The sequence below is a fragment of the Ambystoma mexicanum genome, chromosome 6q, assembly GCF_040938575.1.
Source record: "Ambystoma mexicanum isolate Mex_15411 chromosome 6q, UKY_AmexF1_1, whole genome shotgun sequence".
NCBI classification, from domain to species: Eukaryota; Metazoa; Chordata; class Amphibia; order Caudata; family Ambystomatidae; genus Ambystoma; species Ambystoma mexicanum.
Genome location: NC_090937.1, coordinates 104,553,896 through 104,570,238, shown reverse-complemented (window position 1 = coordinate 104,570,238; position 16,343 = coordinate 104,553,896).

Genomic DNA, 16,343 nt, shown 5'->3' with positions numbered 1-16,343 from the left:
CAGTGAGTTAAGCCTGTCATTCTAAAACATTGTGCAAGCCTTAGAGGTAAAAGTAACAAGCTACTTAGCCACCTCTGTAAGGCTCTGAGTGAGTAGAAGTTAATTGTTCACTTGAAAATCCTCTGAAAAATGGAATTGTAACACAAGCATATACAGCAAAGAGCTTCTTACTTGCGTAAGAAGCTAACGCTGTTGAAACCCATTGTTCTCATATTTGAAGAGTATGGCAGAGAGGCAGATGCACATATCATCAATAGTGCCCACCCCCTCACCTTCATCATGCTGGAAGAACAGCAAGAGAGCACTGTCTATAATACCTGGTATTATCCCAATACCACATCGAAGATATGAGAGACGTTATGCATGCAGACAAAAGTATCAAATGTATCCCCAGACTGAAATGGTAGACATAAGTCTGTAGACACCACTGGACATAGAAGAGCTATAAGTAAAGTTGAATTCAAGAGAAGTGACATCACAAAGACAGATGATACATGGACACACTGAATCTGATGAATGGATGTCCATAGAATGAAGGATGTAACTGAATCAATGAAGTAAACATATATGCAAATATGAAGAAAACCATATATATGAAGAAGAGAAGTGACATGAGATGCAGTATATGTACATAAGCAGAATCACAAGGTAGATAACACAAAGTAGAAGCTTGCTAAAGTAGGACATATAACGTGAGTAAAGCAGCCATGTCAAAAAAATGAACGTTGTCATTGTGTAATAGTAAGCAAGATATCTCGAGGAGAGAGACCAAGGCTGCAGAGCTGACATGCACTGGAATACGGTTTTGTGTGAGAACAAAGGGTATTTGCTTAGCTCAGGATCAAGCATGCCACAGCAAGAAGCAACTGCAAAGGACGAATGGAGTGGAAGAGGATAAGCAATGTACGTAAAACATATTTCTCTCAGATTAAGTAAAGGAGCGAATAATTATGAGTGCCAAGTGTTGAACAATCAAAGATGCAGAAAGTACATGCAAGACAGAGGAGCCACGTCTCCAGATACCAAGAGGAGTAATAGAACCCATTATAATTGAATATAGCAAGAAATAAAAGGTCAGAATGGACACAATCATGGTCCTAACCTGTGGTGCAGGACTGGAAAACAAGGCCTATTTATAAAGCACCAGACGAAATAGCAATGTACCTTCACTCCCTTAAAAGTTCCAAAGAAGAGAACAGCCATCAAGTTCAACTACAAACAAGAAGCTTTGGCTTAGGGCCTAACCCATGAGCGATGGTGGGCTAATTAGCTAAGAAAGGCAGTTGTCTGACATTGTTCCTCTGCACCTGGGTTTCATTGCTATGTGCTGCTAACAAGCTGAATGTCCGAGGTTGGAAGAGAGTGCCAACCAATCATGCATGTATATGTGGTGATGGACTATACATTGTTGCAGAAGACTATCCGCTGCTGGCATTATGCTATTATCTGTATTTTACGTATTAAGAGGGTTTTAAGGCATGCCCGCCAGATAGGGGGCAGCCAATTATGTCACTAACATTTATAGAGAATACAAGTATATGTGTTCCCCTAACCAATCCCTTCACCCAATAGGTTTTACTGTTTGCCACGTAGGATGACATCATAGCTGATGTACATCAAGGTATGAAGGCCTTTGTGTAATGGAAATATGATGAGAGTGAGGGAGCTGTGATTTGTTGTTCACCAGGTTTCCCTACTTTATTGAGCTGAGAATAAAGTCGTATTTTGCCATATTCTTTGAGTCTGTCCGATTATTTGAGCTTCAGATCAATTTTTTGGTAATCACATTCGGCACTTGGAACGCTCCAGGTGCTATTGTACACTTTAGTAGCTGTGCAGATGGTTCAGATCCAGACTCTCAGATTGTTGACATCTTCCACCATTAGCCAGAAGATCACAGAATTTCCTGTGGAGAGCGGAGAAAGAATACACCTGTGAAAACAAGATGGTCGGCAGGTGCCTCTTTGAAGAAATTCCTGTCCGGTCACCAAAGGCACCCCACAGACTGAAGGCAAACTGGTCGATTAGGGTAGAGTCGACACCGAAGGGCTCGAACTGAGTGATGGATGTAAGTAGAACATCAAAAGTTGCAAATAAAGAAGAAGGGATTGTATTACAAGTGTAAATATATATAGTAACGAAACAGAAGTAACATGATTCGTTTTAAAAGAGAGAAAGTTGACCTTGATTCCTGTTATCAAGGAGTTATCAAGGAGAGAGAATGTTAATGTTAATGTTAAAGGTTTTTATACCATGCACAGGTGCCACTTGTGTAGATCTCGGTGCTCTAGCGGCTCTGTGAAAATAAGGTGGGGGTTGAAAGTTAGTGGGAGGATCAGTAAAAAAGAGCAAGGGAGATGTGATGTGCTGTTGGCAGCTTAAGTTCGGATGGACCGTTCGCTGAGCCTGGGTGCAAGATTCAGGAGGCAGCTGTCATGTGCTGATGTGCAAGGTTGTGTGTGCTGTGTTTTGTTGTTGCAGTGATGTGAAGTATGTGCTGTTTGCTGTGCTAAGGAATTCTGGTTGTCTGTTTTGCATTATATGAGAGGTGTGTGCAGAGGGTTGAGTGTTGGTATTAGTTTTAGTTAGTGGCAGGTCTTATTTCCGCTGGATAAGTAGTACCTACCCATCCTCTGTTGCCCCTTCTAGTTGTATCAGGTGAGGTCGCCTCGGAGACAATGGGTTTCAATGCTGCACTGCTCGTCCGTTGGCACTTTGAACTCATTGGCTCTGTTTTTGGCCTGGTACCGGTTCTCTGCCCTGAGAGTTGTCCGTGGCGGGTGTGAGTTCTTTGACAGGGTACCCTGGAGGAGTTTAACTTTCTAGTAGGGTGGGTATGGTGCCAAATCCAGTTCCCTCTTGTTGCCTTTATTCGCAGGTGGGAGTTTGTTGGCTGGATTACTTATGGAGCATAGGTATCTGGTAGGGGCGGGATTGATGCTTGGTCTAGTTTCCTCTGGTTTGCCCTTACTCGTGGCATGCCTGGTGCTGTGTCTCCCTTCCCCCACCTCCCTCCCTTGGTTTCCCTGGGCCTTCTTCCCTGGCCATGTTGATTCTGCCTTATTACCCTCTTTTTGCCCAGATGTTCTCCGGTTGGATCAGGGGTGTGGCGGGCGGTGGGGTGCTACTATTTGGTCTTGGCCTTTATTTGTTTTTCCAGGCTGCATCTCCTATTTCCCGTGCTTGCTTGGTTGCGTGTTGTGCAGGCGCCATTCAGTAGGTTTCATTGTGCTCAGAGGTGAACAGCCAGATTTTCCTGATTTTTGTATGGTCCTTGATTGTTCGTGTTTCCCTGGGGCGGGATTTCCATATGATATGATATGATAAATCATTTATAATGTGCCTGTACACAAGTGTTTCTAGATGCATGGCTAAGCATGACATGCTGAACCGCCCAGCTTCTTCTTTGTGTATCGTTTGGGTTCAAGGCAGATATCGTTGCAGGATCTCAGGGTTCTTGCTGGTTTGTAGACAGCAAATTTATTTTGGATACATTCTGCTCCCTGGCTGCGTACTGCTCTGTGCGTTATGCACAGGGTTTTGAAAGATATTATTTTTTTGTCCGGGAGCCAGTGCAGCATCCTGAGAGTGGGTGTGATGTGGTTTCTTCTGCTGAGTTTGAGGAGAAGTCTGGCTGCTGCATTTTCTATTTGTTGTAGTTTCCTCAGCAGGAATTCTGGCATTTTGAGGTATATCCTGTTAGCATAATCCATCCTGGCCATAATGAGGGATATGATGGGTAGCGTTTGTTCCTGAACGAGAGAAATGGTAAGATCTTTTTTTATTGTTTGTAGGCAGAAGAAGCATGTTTAGATTGTTGCATTGACTTGGGGTTTGAGTGTTAACTCGTTGTCCAGGACGATGATAAGGTTTTTTAGAGATTTGGATGGTGTTGCTGGGTTTCTCAGTTCTGTCGACCATGGCATGTGTTGATTTTGAGTTTGTTAATGTTCATCCATTGGTAGAGCTCCTTCAGACACTCTCCTAGGCGTGTATTCTCTTCTTGTATGTCACTGTATTTGAAGATGATTTGTGTATCGTCTGCACAGTTGTAACATGTTAGTCTGTGTGTTTTGATGAGGTTCATTAGCAGTGTCATGTGGATGTTGAAGAGAAGAAGGGATGGTGAGAAGCCTTGGGGTACCTCACAGATGGAATCCCATGTCATGGATTTGAAAGGCTTTAGCCAGAACATGTTTGTCCTTTCTGTGAGAAAGGACTTAATCCAGTGAAGTGCTGTGTCGGTGAGCCCTATTTCTTCCAGTCTTTTTATCAGGATGTTGTGGTTGACAGTGTCGAAGGCAGCTGAAAGACCTAGTAGTATCAGTGCTGATATGGTGTTGGAGTCAGCGTTCATCTTTAGGTCATCCCAGATTGAGACTAGTACTGTTTCAGCCCCTCTCAAGGGTCTGAATCCTACTTGTGCCTGCTCTAGTAGTTGGTTCTATTCAGTGTGCTCCAGTAATTGTTGGTAGACCTAGGTCTCTAATTTCTTTGCCGGGTAGGGGATGTTCGAGATTGGTCAATAGTTAGAGAGGTCTTCAACATCGCCCGCTGTGTCCTTAAGTAGAGGTTCGATGTAATTAATTTTTAAAGCTCTTGGTACTTTTCCAGTTGAGAGGGATTTCTTGAAGAGGTTTAGGTAGTATTCTGATGTTGTGTTTTGTGCGAGAAATGATTTGTGAATGTCTGGAGGGCAGGGGTCCAATGGAGAACCTGCTTTTTTGCCATTTTTCATCAAATTTAATCATTTTTCTTTCAACATCTGTTGGAAGCAGTGCATTGTGTTCATTGGTCCTGGAGCTGGTTGTAGCTGGTGGGTTGTTTGATTGATTGGTTTGCTTTGTGTAACTCGGTGTTTGTTGGAGAGTTTGTTCTTGAAATGGTCTACAAGATAATTGCATACGTTTTGGGATGGTTTCAGTGAGTTGCTGCATCCCGGTGAGTTTCTCATGTCATTTATGATGGTAAATAGTTATTTTTGAGTGTTGGTTTGTTTTTGAGATCCGGTCGTTGTAGTATATCTTTTGTGCTTTGAGAATGTCAGATTTGTATCCTTCGATTTGAAGTAGGTATTTCACACATTTGTCTTGATAAGGGTTTTTCCTGCATTCTTGATCTGGTTTTGTTTTGATCCTTTTAATTGTTTGTAGGTGGGGTGTGAGCCATCTTGCCATCGCATTCTTTGTTGAGGGCATGAGCCTTTTTTTCCGGGCAGATGTCATTTATGGTTCCTGTAATACATTTCTAAATTAGGTTTGCTTTTTCGTCTATGTGTGTTGAGTCCAATAATGTGAAAGCTGGCTTTGATATTTCTAGTCTCTCTTTTAAGTTGCTCTTGACGGTTCTCCAGTTTCTTTTCCAAATAGGTGGGTATTCCTCTGGGTTTTTGGGTGGGTTTGATGGTGTCTGGATCATGAAAGGGATGATGAGGTGCTCGATCCATAGTGTTTGGATTGGTGGTGATGTTGTGATCAGATTTTTATTGGCAAAGATTGCGTCCAGGGTGTGCTGTGTTGTGTGAGTTGCTCCCTTCAGCATCTGTCAGAGATTCATGGTCTCAAGTTGTTTGATTAATGTTTTTTGTGAGTTGGTGTTCTCATCTTCGAACCATATGTTGAAGTCTCTGAGAATGATCAGATGCTCCTGCCGTATTGCTAGGTTGAAGGAACAGGGATTCACAGTTAGGGATTTTTAATTGGTTTGCTTTTTTTTATTGTAGATGTTCTTTCTAGGCCACTGCAAGATCTTCTCTTTTCCCTTTTCTGCTTGCTTGTCTGCATTAGAAATTGTATGGCAGGCAGCTGTGTAGGATTACTTTGTAGTTTTCAGCTTGCCAGGTTCCTGTGATGAATAGAATGTTGATTCCCCTCATCACATAGTAGGTCATAGATCTCAGTTGCGTGTTTGGACATCAATCTGGTGTTGATTAGGTTGTAGTGCAGTTTCCTCTATAAGGTGTTTTTCTTTTGTTCTGGCTTATGCTTTTCAATGGTTTTCTTGCAGGTTCTCCCTGTTGTCTTTGAGTTGTTGCGTGTCTTCAGTTATTCTGGTTTCCTCAATGAATAGGTCAGTTAGGCTTATTGGGTTGATGGCCCATTCTGGTTCTTCCTCAGATTCAGGCTGGTGGTGGTAGAGGTTACCTTGATGTTTGCTGATGGTTGGGGTGAGGGAGTGGTTCCTCCGTCTTCCAGTTGTTTAAATCCTTTTTCTTTGAGGTATTGGGATCCTGCTGGTGCTTATTAGTGTCTGTTCGGGTGGCCTCTCTGCTGCCAGGTAGGGAGGTCAGGTAGAGTGATTTTAATCTTTTTATTTGCTGCTCCTATTTCTGTGCCGTTAATGAGTGTGTAATCTGTTGGTGTTCTGTAGTTCGGTGGTGTGGGGTCTCATTGTTTACTTGTGGTTGTCCGTTTGTCTTGCTTTCTCTTATGCCAGCTGGTTCTTTGATGAGACATAGGACCTCGTTATAATTTGTGCGGAATGGGTTCAACGGCGCCGGTTATGGTGCCGGCGCCATTAAACCTATACCGCACAATTACGAGGTCCCCTCACGGGACCCGCTCTGGACGTCAGGTTTTTCCAGACGTCCATAGCGGATCCTGCGAGGGGACCAGGGAGCTAACAACGGGCCTGTTCGTAATGGCCCAAATGGGAATTGGGAAGGACCGGGCCCGGGTTCCCTGAAGGAGGAAATACCGGGCGCTCCATACTTGGAATGGCCCAGTATTTCCCCATTCAGGGAACCCGGACACAATTTTCGAGGCAGCCATGCCCTTGTTAAGTCGTAATGAGGCCCATAGACTGTTCTTCTTTTTTCGATTGTCTCATGGTTGCGAGTTGTTGTCCGTGATTGGTGGTTGTTTGCCTCATGGTTGTGAATGGCTTCCCATGATTTGTGGAGTGAGGGGGATACAGGGGTGTTTGCCCTTCTGTGTTATTGTTTGTGTTTCTGTTTCTCCAGTGGTTGTTCTGCTTTATGGTTTGGTGTGACTTTCCATTAAGTAGTTGTTTCCTTGTGGGTCTTCTTTTATTGGTGGGGTTTCAGGGTCTTGAGCTTGTCTTTGTCTGGCTGTTGGTTAGCGGTGGCTGTGGTTGCAGTATTGGTGATCAGGCTGGGGGTCCTGGTTCTTTCTTCAGAGTAGTTGTCTGTTAGCCTATTTGTGGGTTTTGCCTCAAATACTTTGGGGGAGCCTGCCTGCTTTCAGTTGTCAGCGTTGGTACCTTTCCTTGCACTAATGACAGACTGGGAACAAACATGAGCTAGCAGGATTTGCACGCTTTAGTAGTGGTGCTGGTGGGTGAGATGTGGGTAATTGGATCTTGGCCTGTCTGGTTCACCTCTCCTGGAGTTGGGGGAGTACCAACTATGTTATTAATATTGGAAGTTTGCCCAAATGTGAGAAAGGCTAAGCAACACAGTTCACCTAGATGTGAGAAAAGGCTAAGCAACACTGTTCACCTAGATTTGAGATATGGTTAAGCAACACAGTTCACCTAGAGTTCAGATGCAGCTAAGCACCACAGTTCACCTAGATTTGCGTTATGTCTAAGCAACACAGTTCAACTAGATGTGAGATATGCCTAAGCAACACAGTTCACCTAGATGTGAGATAATACTGAGCAATGCAGTTGACCTAGATTTCAGAAAAAGGCTAAGCAATGCATTTCTCTGAGATTTTAGATATCTCTAAGCAACACAGTTCACCTAAATGTGAGATATGGCTGAGCAATGTGGTTCACCTAGACTTGCGAAAAGGCTAAGCAACATGGTTCACCTTGATTTGAGATATCACTAAGCAACACAATTCACCCAGATGTGAGATATGGCTAAGCATCACAGTTCACCTACATTTGGGACTTGTCTAAGCAACACAGTACACCAAGATTTAAGATATGGCTAAGCAACACAATTTCACCCAGATTTGAGGTACGGCTAAGCAACACAGTTCACCTAGATTTGAGATATTGTTAAGCAATGCGGTTCACCCGGGTGTGAGATATGGCTAAGAAACACAGTTCAACTATACTTGAGACATGGATAAGCAACACAGTTCACCTAGATTTGAGATACCGCTAAGCAATACTGTTCACCCTAATGTGGGAAGCTAAGACAGTGGGTCTATATTAGGGATGCGCTTGGCATATAAGAGTGAGTACATGCTTCTGAACATGGTTTAAGGGCAATGAAATCAAACAGTAGAACTAAAAATAAGAGTGGTGGGACAGTTTAGTGGGATGTAGTGATTGCTGCGCCGTGCCCGCACCACATCTACCTTGCCAATCACTTCTGGTTGACGGCAGACTGCTTCCCCAGCTGACACTGGCAGACATGATCTGGAGCTGCTTCTGTAGGAGCAACTAGCGAATCAGGGCGGAGGGAATGGAAGGGAGGCAGGACAAAACAAGCAAATGAAGGTAACGCATTACACTCCAAGTGGGGTATTTTTTAGTGATTCCTGAGGCAAGGCCAAGACGAAGAATGCTTTGCCCACTCCAAGATGGGGTAAAACTGAGATAAGATACATTTATTAGAAAAAGTAAAGGAAGATGATCATAGAAATTGTTGTGCACATTTGTTTAGGATTATTAATAAGTTTCATGGCCACTGGACAAGTGCCAGTCCTTCCTCATCCTCAGGGTCCAATTGGACCGAGTCCTGTCGCCTCTGGCACCAGGCTCATGTAAAAGTGTGCCTTGCACACTCTGTGCCAAGGGCATGTGCAGCTGGGCCAGGCGTGGACATAGAACAGCATTGGAAGGCACGTACCAGAGTCCCTGGGAAGGGCAAGGTGGAGTCAGTAGGCGGGGCTAAAGGGAGGGGCCTGAGCCAGCCTATATAACCCATCCACACTGCTTTCAGCAGCGTAACACTCTCCACTGTGCTTACCTGTGCATCACTGGATTCCTGCAGCTCCATTATTGAAGACATCTCTGAGGGTGCTCCTTACCTGCTGCCAGCCACTACATCACTGTGTGCACCTCTTACCTGATCTGGCTGCTCCATCGCTGAGGGCGCTCCTTACCTGCTGCCAGCCGCAACATCGCTGTGTGCACCTCTTACCTGATCCGGCTGCTCCATCGCTGAGGGCGCCCCTTACCTGCTGCAAGCCGCTACATCGCTGTGCGTGCATGTTACCTGAATCCAGCTACTCCATCGCTGAGGGTGCTCCTTACCTGCTGCCAGCCGCTACATCGCTGTGCAAGCATCTTACCTGTATTCCATCACTGCCAGAGCCTCCATCTTACCTAATCCGGGTGCCCAGTTACCCGGAGCTCCTCTTCTCTCCATTTTCTCTGCGGTATCGTCATCCTGCAACCGTGAATCTTCATCGAGCATCCGGATGCCATTCTTCGCCGTCGGCCTGCACCAGCGAGGAAATCAAGAACACAACAGGTTAGCACTCATATGAATAATGAACGGTTGGCCGCGCCATACAAGAGACTAGAGTTTCCTTATAAAGACCAACTCACCTGTCACTGTTGAAACTCCATCAGTCTCTAGGGACTTCCAGGAAACTCCTCCACTCCGATTTATTTCTTCGTACCTATGGGGATGGAATGAGACATTGCAAGAATTATTATAGACAAAATACAGACAATCTAATCGAACAATAGTCATAACTAAAAGACTTACCTTCTAAGTGGATTGGTCGCAGCTGGTCTGGATCAACACTTCCACAGACCAGTGAAGCACTCGGTCCATTCTACGCGCCCCTACTAGGATAAGCAGGACGAATATCTCAACATTACAAAACAACAGGTGAGCTTGTATGGGAAAGCGTTTACACACTGTATTTTGGCACAAAAGGGTTGGGGGAAGTCACGATATCCCCACTCCATTGTCATTGCCTCTCATCTTCACTCAGGAGCAACACCAGTATCGCGAGCAGCAGGCCTAGCAGCAACCTGAAGGGGGAGACGATTCCGAGGAGTCAAGTCAAGGGAGGGCTCCAACCGTGCCCCAACACCCCCTCAGAGATCAGGTGAGCATAACAATAAGTCAGTGTAAAGAAATTGATTTTTTAAACTAAAAATATAGAATCATATTAATAAGCTAGATGTTTATCAAACCCTTAAAACAAACGATTGATGTCAATCATAGGAGCGTAACAGTTGAGAAAAAATATGACCGAAATAAGATTAATAGATTGTCAATATTAAAATAGCAGCATAGCGAGAATCGAAAGAACTATAAACAAAGGAATAAAGAGAATATTCTTGTGTAGGTTCGAAAATTGGTTTTCTGGGAAATGGGAGGCGATTGGTGGTGCATGCCCGAATTCATTGTTGTGATATAATTAATTAAAGTAACCACAGAATAAAAGGTTCTGTAAGTACTGACAGTTAAAAATGACTTGTCAATATGGAGGATGCTCCTCTTTTACATCCATGCAAAACTCTACCGAGGTACACACCTAAGATTAGGAAATATCATGCAGAGTGGGTAAGCGGCACCACTGACAAAATGTTCATGCCTGGGCCTCAAGAGGGTTCCCTTTCAAGAAAAGTATTACAACACATGACAACATTCTTACATGCTGTGTACACAGGGAAAAGGTTACACAAAAGATTACCTATTTTAGAGCCACGGAAAATGTATTAGAGCAGTGGTCTTCAAACATTTTTGGCCAGGGCCCCCCAGAGCAAGATGAGGACAGCCGGGACCCCTGAAAAATGCCAATTGGACAGTATGTATGATATGATATGATAGGCTATTTATAATGCGCTTAATACCCAGAGGATTCAAAGCACGGGGATCGAACCTGTGTTGCTTTGTGTCGTCTTACTTCCAAGGTGAGCACGTTGCCGCTGAGCTGTCCTCCCCGGCTGTCATCACTATTGCGTTCTGTCACCACACCCTACTCCCAGTATAGTCCCTGGGCTCCCCCACCTGCTCCCATCACAGTCGCTGGGCGCCCTCATCCCACTCCTACCCAGACCCTGGGCTCTCCCCACCCCATCACACATCATGGGATTTCCCCACACTGCTCCCACCACTATCCCATGGTTCCTACCCATCCTGCTCCCACCACAGTCCTTGGGTTCCCCCTTCCCATTCCCAATACAGTTCGAGTGCCAGTGGCGGCTGGTGAATTTTTGAAGTGGAGCGGCATAACTATATCTCCCAAAAATGTCTAACCGACTGAGAGCAGTGAGGGAGCCTGAACCAATCAAGGGAGGCTCGGGGGGTTTTCCCCTGTGATTCTTTTTTTAAATAATGGGTTAAAATGTTGCATTGTAGAGCATACTTAAAAAAAAAGAAATGGGTAAATAGCCAAACAGTTTGCATTTGGTCCTGGGGGGCCCAAGGGGTAGACATGACATTTGTTACTGGACATCTATGATAGATATCCAGTAAAGAAATACCATCCCTGTCCCCTGGGCCCCACTGGGCCTAACACAAGCAACTTGATTATGTGTGTATGCAAGGCATTGGGGTGCCAAGGGGGAAAGCATGGTATTTTTGACTGGACATCTATGATAGAAATCCAGCAAAAAAATGCCATCCCTGTTCCCTGGGCTCCACAGCGCCTCAGAAAGGGAGATGATGTTGGCAGGTGGGTAGGGGAATTGTGCAACAAAGGCATTTAGGCATTTTAAAATGCCTTTGTTGTACAACCCTCCTTCCCCCTCTATCCACCACTTGCCAAAATAAGCTCAACGGACCAAAACAAACGAACAGACTTGACATTCATACAGCAATCACACTATCATTCACACGAGAATCCATCACCATACACTCACTCATAACACAAGCATACACGCATCCATACACATGTTTAAATTAAGAAAACGTACCTTCTGCATTGGCCTGCACAAGGCTCAGTGAACATGTGCGGCTGGGGCACTGAACTGAACTGTTAAAGGGAACTTGTGTTTCCCTTTGACAGTTCAGTCAGCCCAGGAGCACTCCCTCAGCTGGAAAAATCGGCTGCGGGAGTGCTCATTGTTTCACTGGGCTGGCTCCTTAGCTCCTCCATAATGAGTGAGGGGGCCACTGCCAGCCATTATGGATGAGCCGCCAGACTCGGACTGGCATATAAGGCAATAGGGCAATGCATGTATCAAAAATGCAAAATGCTAGTGTGGGCCTTTTAAAACAGGCCACCTTTTTGGCCAATGTGGGTCACTTTGATGAGTTACTTCACTATGCAGTTAGATTTTGCCCATTGAGCAGTGAGTAATTTTGACCATTGTTGCAGAATAAATATTCTTTAAATATCACAATTTACTTACACTTTGAATAGTACCCAAGGGGGTGCTTTGTGCTAAACAGTCTGCGATTAAAGGAATGAATATCCATTTACAACTGCGGGCCACTTTCATTGGTGCGTGAGAGAGTTTTATGCTTCTGCCCACCATGTGAGCTGCCCCTGCCATTTCTTCCAATCTAAATAAATCAACAAAAAAAAAATCTTTTTTTTATTTTTTAGATTTCATGCCGGCCTCTCATGGCCCCGAGGGATGCTGATGGTGGTCAGGCATTGAACACTTTCCCTAAGGAGACTAGATTTTGGAGACAAAGAAATGGATAACAGCCATACCAGTTGGGGGTATAATGAAATAAGACATAGAAAGGAAAGAAAACGAGAGAGCGCGAGGAAAAGGTGCAGGTGGCTCTTCAGTAAACCCAGATGTAGGAAAAGGGGTAAAGTGGTCAGTTTTAGAAGAACCAGAAATAAAAAACCAGTACCTATATCACATCGTGAACAACCACAAGGATGATTGAATAGTGGAGAACAAACATTCCTGCCTTGTGTAAGTAGATTGAGGTCATTGCCAGGACGAAGTCGAGCAGACAAAACTGGTCCCACTTGGAAGACAAGGAGCATTGGAGGATATGATTGTAGAATGGGGTTCACACAATTCCTGTGATTAGAGAAAGGGGGAGGACAACCACAATATATACCATTGCCACAAATGGATGAAGATAATTTGAAATGCAAATTACCTAGTTTGACTGCAAGAGCAGGTAAATGGATTTATGAGCTAGAGAGGATGACAACGGGAATGCCACAAGAAGTGGGTGACATATAAGGTCCACTAGCACCTATTTTAGGAGAGAGAGCTGATGACATTTGGAGACAAGGGGATATGCGTGTGTGACAGCACAAAACATTGCACAGGATGGAGCTCCATTTAATAATTGCAGAGCAGACATATGGTGCAGTATCCTGATGGGCACAATTATGACAAGGAAAATGGGAGAGAATGAAGACCTTGTTGCTCATATTCAGGAGATTCAAGAGCATTGATGTCACGGGATGAGGGAACCATGGGATAAGACTGTAGCATTATTTTATCATATTTTATGTCAGGAACTGACTGAGCCAGTGAAGAGGCAAATGAAGAAACAAGTAGATGGATGGAAGCAAATTCATGGCCAAAAATACAGTTTACTATTGTACATCATTGACGATTGTTACAAGAGAAGCATACGAAAAAAGCTGAGACCAGGAAGCTTGAGATAGCAAAATGAGTTCACAAAATCTTGTAGCAACTCACCAAAGAAGGTGCAGTATTGATGAGCAGTGAAAAAGTGGTTACACCAGAGTTACAGCATACACATCCAATCAATGGTGGGTACCCAGTAGATCAGGGCGGGTACAATTTCTGGCCACGTGGTACAGGGAATGGACTTAGAGGATGAGGAGGAAGATTTTAAAACCCTCAAGCAGGAGGCAGATTTAATAGAGGACAACCACATCAATGCTGGAATTGTGGGAGAATGGGAACTATGGCCCGCACATGTAGAAGTAGAGTGGGAATGCAGCAGAACTGGCAATGATCCAAGGGGGTATGGGCTATTTTCCACAGTATAGTACAGAACGAACAGAGTATTATGTCCAAGATCACATGCAGTATGAGACATGTACGCCCCAAACACAGCAACCACAGCAACCACAGCAGATTCCACTGCAATCACAGTCACCACAAGGGGAACCACAGCAAACACCTATGCAAACACAGCAAGTAAAGACCCAACAGTACTCTCTGACACAACAGGCAATGATACCACAATGGAATGTGAATACAGGAGCCCCACAGACACCTACACCCAGGATAGGGAGTGAGACAGTGGTGGAAGGAAATCCTTTAACCGATACAGGGATGAATTTATATCACCAATCGGAGAGCCCACAAAGGTACCTGGTGTGTTCAGTACTATCAGTGACACCAGACCCCCAAGAGGAGGCAAGGGTCAGGGTAACGTTAGGAGGCACTACATTTTAATTTCTTGTAGACACAGGAGCAACTTGTTCCTGTGCTCGGGAGAGGAAATACCCAATGTCTGGTATTGCCATGAATGTGCAAGGATTCTCTGGGGCTATGAGTTTAGTTCCTTTTACTGAATTACCAATTTCAATAGGAGAACATGATGTGTCTATGCCACCATTTTATTCTCAACAGACATCAGTTAACATATTAGGATGTGATTTGATGACAAAACTAAACAGATTACATAATTTACCTGCAAAGGGATAGTATGTTCCACTCCAGAGACACATTACATGAATGTAGGAGAGTTTATATTAGCATTTACAGTTCGAAATGTATTATGAGGTGTGCCTTTAGACACAGAGGTATTTCTGTATGGAGTAATATTTTTTTAACTTGGCTTCCTGGATTGATAGGTAAATTGTTGAGGATACCTGAGAAATCTTTGTTTAGACCACAGATACCCATGGATGACGAGGAAGGACAGATTATTTCCATAAAGCTAGAAACAAAAGTATTAAGAAAAGAAAGGGAGGTTGTTCATGGGACAGATCAGGAAGAACATGGAGAACAGGTGTAGCTGCTCTTGATGAAGGGTATAGACTAACAGACTTGACAAAGAGTTGTTCAGAGACAAGTATTCAGATGATGAACTAGTATTTTTCAGAAGCTCTACATTTTGGATACAACTTGAGAATAGAGAAATACCACAGAGAATGGAACTGGTAAAAAAGAAACCATCATTCTTCCAGGAAGATTTAGAAAACGTGCCAACCATCTTATGGACCAACAGTTCATATGACATGGGTCTTTTGAGTGGAGCAGGAGCAGGAGCAGTCAAAATTAAGCTTAATCCAGGAGAAATTTTACCACAAGAGAAACTGTGCCCCATGTTCAGAGAAGCTGATGAAGGTATATTAGAGACCATTTCCTCTTTATTACAGCAGGGAATATTAGTACAATCAGACTCTTCATAAAACACGGCTGTGTACCCAGTTAAGAAATCATTAGGTGTGTTATGGAGATTTATTTAGGATCTATGCCCTCTAAACACTATTGTCAAAACAGAGTTTCATTTGGTTCCAAATCCTGCTATGATATTATGTAACATCCCAGCAGAAATAAACTCACTGAGCAAGCTACAGGGTGTTCTTTTTTTGTTAGGGGCTCGTTGGGAGAGGACGGCAGAACATGTAAAGAAATGTGGTTCCACAGCGAGCTACCTATTGAGGTCGCACTAAAGGTTGAGGATTTACAACAACATTGGGTGGGTTTAAACAGTCATCTTTTTCAACATACATAAAAAGATGAAAAGGTCGGACTTACAAAAATATATTAAGTTTTATTACATACAACATAATTAAAAGTTTTTTGACCCATTGGTCGTATTTATAAAAAGAACACAAGACAACATAAAACATGATTTTTCACAAAACAATAACTGGTTCTATGACAATGTTTTACTTTTTCCTATAGTGGTGTAAACAAATGTGAACCAAAGCTAAGGTGATGTTCACTCCCATAAGTAATGATTTAAGAAAATCAATACTAAAAAAACTGGAAGATGATTAATACAGAGGATTTCAAGATCCCTCCCCCACCTTTGGCTTTTAAATGGCTACAAAACCTGAATGATAAACTGGTTCATACTTATCCACAATAACACTCCAATGTTTCAAAACAGCCCACATTCTTCCACCTGTCATAGGGCACTTCAAATGTGGCAAATGTATAATGTACAATTTTACCAATACCTAAAATCCATTGATCTGAAAGGAATGCTATGGCAGTTCAAATCCTTCACTAACTGCGCCACTAAGTGGGCAATGTATTGTATTAGGTGCCCTTGTGGGCTCCTGTACATTGGAAAAACCGAAAGAGCTATTCGAATAAGAATTGGAGAACACCGGTCTTGCATAAAGAATGGCACATCAGATAAACCCCTTGTTAAACACTATAAGAAAATGAAACACTCCCATGATGAGATGTTCTGGTGTGTTCTGCAAACATTGAATCCCCACCCACCGGTGTTTGGGGGATGACAGAAACATAAAACTCCGCATGTTGGAGCAAAAATTGATTTATAATTTAAATTCTGTAAGATGTGGTTTAAATCTATACTT